This window comes from Otolemur garnettii, unplaced genomic scaffold, assembly GCF_000181295.1.
Source record: "Otolemur garnettii isolate 467f Iridium unplaced genomic scaffold, OtoGar3 scaffold00019, whole genome shotgun sequence".
NCBI classification, from domain to species: Eukaryota; Metazoa; Chordata; class Mammalia; order Primates; family Galagidae; genus Otolemur; species Otolemur garnettii.
The window spans coordinates 4,383,511-4,389,407 of NW_003852414.1; the positions used below are offsets into that span (position 1 = coordinate 4,383,511).

The 5,897-nt window shown below is 41.9% G+C and overlaps 1 pseudogene; it reads right to left on the minus strand.

Moving 5' to 3' along the window:
• The window catches only part of LOC100951126, a 14,364-nt pseudogene that overhangs the window by 2,654 nt on the left and 5,813 nt on the right, over nucleotides 1–5,897 (minus strand).

Here is a 5,897-nt window from a genome sequence, read left to right on the forward strand (position 1 = left end):
TTGAGCTATAGGCGCCGAGCCTGTATTCTTTTCTGTAAATAAATCCTGTCTTACCACTGACCTGGGGTCCACGGATTCATTCTTTGAATCACCAAGACCAAGAACCTGAAATTCTGGTATCAACGCCACAGCACCCTACCCAGGGTGACAAAGTGAGACTCTGTCTCAATTAAAAAAATAAATAAAGTTCGTTGAACAAAAGCGACTTTTAGCAGTTTGGTGGAAATTCTTTTTTTTCTTTGCAGGGGTCGGGTTTGCCACCACCAGTATATGGGGCCGGTGCCCTACTCCTTGAGCCACAGGCGCCACCCAGAAACTCTTGAAAGAGTAAATGATCTATAATGACCTTCCAAGTTACGAGTGCACATGAATTCAAATTCTTGGTGCAAGTTTACATTGAAAATAAAACATCATTAATGTAGAGAACTCATAACTTTTCCTTAAGCTGTGTGAAATTCAGCTGAACACCTTTATTTCTAGATTGATCTTAAGTAATTTTCTTCTTGTTGGAGAAAATTTTGATGAACTGGTTAAATATACTACTGCTTACATTGCACAGTTTACTTCCTTTATGGCAAGTGATACCAGTTTCCTATGTGTGGTAATAATATACATTTTTCTTTTTTCTTTTTAACATTTTATGATTTATTTATTTTTGCGGTTTTTGGCCAGGGCTGGGTTTGAACCTGCCACCTCTGGTATATGGGGCCAGCACCCTACTCCTTGAGCCACAGGCACTGCCCTACATTTTTCTTTTAATTTTTTTTTTTTTTTTTTTGAGACAAAGTCTCACTATGTTGCCCTGGGTAGAGTGATGTGGCATCACAGCTCACAGCAACCTCAAATTCTTGGGCTTAAGCGATTCTTTTGCCTCAGCCTCCCAAGTAGCTGGGACTATAGGCACCCACCATAATGCCCAGCTATTTTTTATTGCAGTTGTTATTGTTGTTTAGTAGGCTTGGGCCAGGTTCAAACCCATAGCCTCTGTGTCTGTGGCCAGCGCCCTAACCACTGAGCTACAGGTGCTGAACTTAAATTTTTCTTTTTTTGGCCAGGGCTGGGTTTGAACCCGCCACCTCCGGCATATGGGGCCAGCGCCCCACCCTTTTGAGCCACAGGCGCTGCCCCTAAAATTTTCTTTTAAAATATATTTCTAGCAGTAAAAATGAGTCAAATTAAAGAAAATAGTATACACTGAAATCTGGGTAACAGTGATGTAACAAATATATTTGCTTAAGTGTCTGGCAAATAGTAAATACATGAGGAAAGGTAGCTACTATTTTTAAAACACTTTTACTTATTTTATAGTTAAGTCATTGTGAAATTCTACATTCACATTATTTAATTTACAATTTAAAATTTACTTAACATTTAGATATTGCTCATCCACAACACCCAAGCCCTGGGAATTCAAAGACAAAAATGAAATAGCCCTTACATTCAAAGAGCTGTCATTTTAGTGAAAAGAGACATATAAACAGGAAATCCATTTGTGTTTCGAAATTCCATATATGCATAGCCTGAGGTAATAGTATACAATATTTTTTAATAATTTAGTACATGAAACAAAGTTTGTGTTAAGTACTTAAGGAGTAGAATTTTCCATTTGTGGTGTCATTTTGGCACTCCAAAAGTTTTTGCTTTGGGGTGGTGCCTGTGCCTCCAAGGAGTCAGGCACCGGCCCCGTGTACCGAAGGTGGTGGGTTCAAACCCAACCCCAGCCAAAAAAAAAAAAAAAAAAAAAAAAACCCACACACACACACACAAAATTTTGATTTTAGAGCATCTTGGATTTCAGATACTTGGATTGTAAATGAGTAACCTATAATCAGATTTGTATGAAAGAAAAAAATTGAAACCCTTTATAAAATTAACAAAATACTGTAAGGTGGGAACTGTGGTCAGGCCTGAACTCTGCAAAGGGATGGGCATAGCTACACACACACACACACACACACACACACACACACAGCCACTGTTCCCTAGAATTGCTTACTATTCACATCAGCCACATCACTGAGAGTCATAAAAAATTTTAGCTTGCTTTTTCTCTCTCTCTTTCTTTCTTTTTCTGAGCCAGAGTCTCACTTTGTTGCCCTCGGTAGAGTGCGGTGTCCTCATAGCTCACAGCAACCTCAAATTATTGGGCTCAACTGATCCTCTTGCCTCAGCCTCCCAAGTAGCTGGGACTAGAGGTACCTGCCCACATTTTTATTTATTTATTTCTTTTTTAGTAGAGACGGTCTTGATCTTGCTTAGGCTTGTCTCGGACTCCTGGGCTCAGGCAATTCACCTGCCTCAGTCTTTCTTTTCTCTCTTTCTTTCCTTCCTTCCTTCTTTTCTTTTCTTTTCTTTTCTTTCTTTCTTTTCTTCTGTCCTTCCTTCCTCCCTCCCTCCCTCCTCTTCCTTCTTCCTTTCCTTTCCTTCTTTCCTTTCTTTTTAGCAGTAAAGTGATAGTTTATCGACGGTAGATGGGAATAGAGGGTCAACAGGAAACTTTCTAATACAATGGAAGGAACCCCGAAAGGGTGGCCCAGATTTTTCACTTTCTTCTTTGCTCCTATAGATAACATCACCCTCAGGAAGGCTGGAAGAGATGTCTTCCAGACCCTGCATGCTAGTGGCCCAGCAGACCCAACTAGACCAGCGATCCACCCCAAGGAACTTACCCATCTGGTCTAACTGAGGCAGGGGAGTGAAGCAGAACTAGACTCTGCCCCAGTAACTGTGCAGGCATTACCAGGCAGTCTGTGATAAGTACAAAGCTAATTACAACCCCCAATGCGGCAGGTGTTCCTGGTACCTCTATGCCCTTCAGAGGATGCATGTTGGACCTATGTAGTAACCTTGTGACTTCCTTGACCTTCTGTTGTCTTTGAGGATGGGCAGCCGTGCACCAAGGGCATGGGCCAGACCTTCCCCGAATCACGAGATTTTCACGTGCACACAAGCCCAAAGATTGTATAAAAGGAAGGCCATAAATTGAGTCGATGGGCTCAGTTTTGGGGACGCTAGTCCACGGGTCTCCAGCCAGTGAATAAAGCCACCTCCTCTTCCAACTGGCGCCTGAGAGTCTTTTTGTCTGTGTCAGCTCCCCCTTCATTGTGACCTGGGAACTTACTCAGTGCAAGAAGACAGAGTCTACTTCCAAATCCTGGGAGTTCATCCCCCGACAATCAGCAGACGCAATTCCCTGGCCCTTTACCCACCAAACTATCTTTAAAAAAACCCTGGCCCCAAAGAGAGAAATCCTTCCTGTCTCCTCTTGTGGTTACCAAACTCTTTCTCCATGGTAACCACCTGCTGTCTCAGTATATTGGCTACTTCTTAAGCAGTGAGTGTAACAAAGTCATTCAAGCAGGAGCCACGTGGAGTGACCCCTGGAGAAGCAGGGCAGGGAGAATGACCTGAGAGCCGATGCAGACCCAAACTGGGACAGAATCCATAGCCAAGACGAGCGGATTGGAGCAGCGGCAGGCGTCAGACCCTGCTGAACTTGGTGATGGATGAGAGGTGGAGGGGCAGGCAGGGCTCTCTCCAACTCTTCCCCCAAACCTACCAGTTCCAGATTTCTAGATGATCCCGCAAGAGGTTCCACTTTCTTTTAGTCGAACCCAACAACATTCTTTGCGGCCACGCTCTGCCACTGTCATGCAAATTGACCGGAACCATTTGGCTTCCAAATCAAGCAACTGTTAACCGCCTTGTCTTTGGAAATCAGGATTCCATTCACAATACTGCAAATGCCTGCTAATGAACGTGACTTGAACAGATGTTAAAAGAATGTGCTGGGTAACTAGGGTACTCGGGGAACAAGGTTAGAATCTTCCCATTACAATTTCCCAACACCGCACACCTGGCCTTTTTGCTAATTGAAAGTGTTTGCTATCGTTCACCATAAATCCTCCGTATATGGCTAATGTAGCATGAAATTATGCCAATTGAAGCAAAACATAATGCATAATGGACGTTGGCAAAACCAGTGACTATGACAGCAGCTTTGCATATAAAGCAGAGAACAAAATCCCCCCCCCCCAGAACATGTGGCCAATTCTTTCTTTTTCTTAAGTGAAATGCACAAAACAAAGTAAGGAATCCTTACTAAATGTGCATCGTCAAGTAAAAATTCACTGGTTAAGGAAACAGCGATAAGGATCATAAAATTTTCCCTAATTTCCAGAAGGTGGTTTTGACAACTTGGTGGTTTTTAAATGTATATGGAACCTCTACACCAAATACTCAAGACAGGCTAGGCACAGTGGCTCAGACCTGTAATCCCAGCACTTTGGGAGGCCAAGGAGGAAGGATTGTTTGAGGATAGGAGTTTGAGACCAGCCTGGGCAATATAGCAAGACCCTATCTCTAAAAAAAAATTTTTTTTTTTAAATATTCAAGCTATTCTAGGCCAATCACTAAAGACATAATAAAATTCTCCCACCCTCTGCTGGGCTTCTCCATGTCTTTGCTCTCACTCATTAAAGGTTAGGTAATTCTTTTTTTTTTTTTTTTTGAGACAGAGCCTCAAGCTGTCACCCTGGGTAGAGTGCTATGGCATCACAGCTCACAGCAACCTCAAACTCTTGGGCCTAAGTGATTCTCTTGCCTCAGCTTCCCAAGTAGCTGGGACTATGGGCGCCTGCCACAATGCCTGACTATTTTTTGGTTGTAGTCATCATTGTTGTTTGGTGGGCCTGGGCTGGATTTGAACTTGCCAGCTCTGGTGTATGTGGCAGCCACTTGAGCTACAGGTGCCGAGCCAGATTAGGTAATTCTTAATAATAAGACTTATACTTGCTGAGTGCTTACTATCACCCTAACCGGTAAGCACATATCACCTCAATTAACTCTCTTGGCAATACTACTATTACTCCCATTTTTTAGCTAACGAAACCTGAGAGAAGCACAGAGAAGTTTTTTAAGAGACAGCTAAGAAGTGGCAGAGGGACCATTCAGACCTCAGGAATGCTAAGTGTTTTACTGTTACTTTTTTTTGCAGTTTTGGCCAGGGCCGGGCTTTAACCTGCCAACCCCGGTTTATAGGGCCAGTGTCCTACTCCTTGAGCCACAGGCGCTGCCCTCCTCTATTGCTGTTTCTCTGGGAAAAGGAGCCAGCTTGGTGACCACTGGGCCTGGAGTCAGATCTGGGGTTTATACTATAAGCAGAGTTTCTCCTCCTGCCTGAGAAACCAGAAAACCTCCCACTTTCTTCCTACCATTGAAATACAGCTAGAAAATACAATTAAAAAGAGATATTTCATTTACAATGAGGTTCCCATCACCGCCAAAAGAAGACTCAAAAAAGACTTATCCAGACATGAACTTAATTCAAGACCCATGAGAGATAGTCAACGAAAACTGCAGAATCATAGTGTGGACTGCTTAACCTGAGGCCATCATCCTGAAAATAAATTAGAATTATTTTGAATGCTTTCTTGGTTTGTTTTTTTTTCCTGGATAAATCTCTCACAAATTTATAAAGTTCTAGAAAATGTTCCTTGAGAATTTTAACAGCAATGAATACTAGGATGAGAAAATTACTTTAAAGTCATGATTAAAACCAAACTAGACTCCGTAGAGATTAGCTTCAATAATGATACGAACTTAATGAATTATAAACCAGAAGTAGTACAGGAAAGAAGAAAAAAAGAAACTCCATCCGGGTGGACAGACTTGTTCCAACGGCATCATTTTAGTCAACTTAAACTTTCTAAATTTTCAATATTGGTTTACTTCTCAAACAAGCTAACATTATTCCTGTATAATGTTGAAGCTTATTTTTTCTTTTCTTTTTTATTAAATCATAGCTGTGTACATTAATGCAATCACGGGGTACACTGTGGTGGTTTTATATACAATTTGAAATGTTTTCATCCAACTGGTCAACATAGCCTTCACAG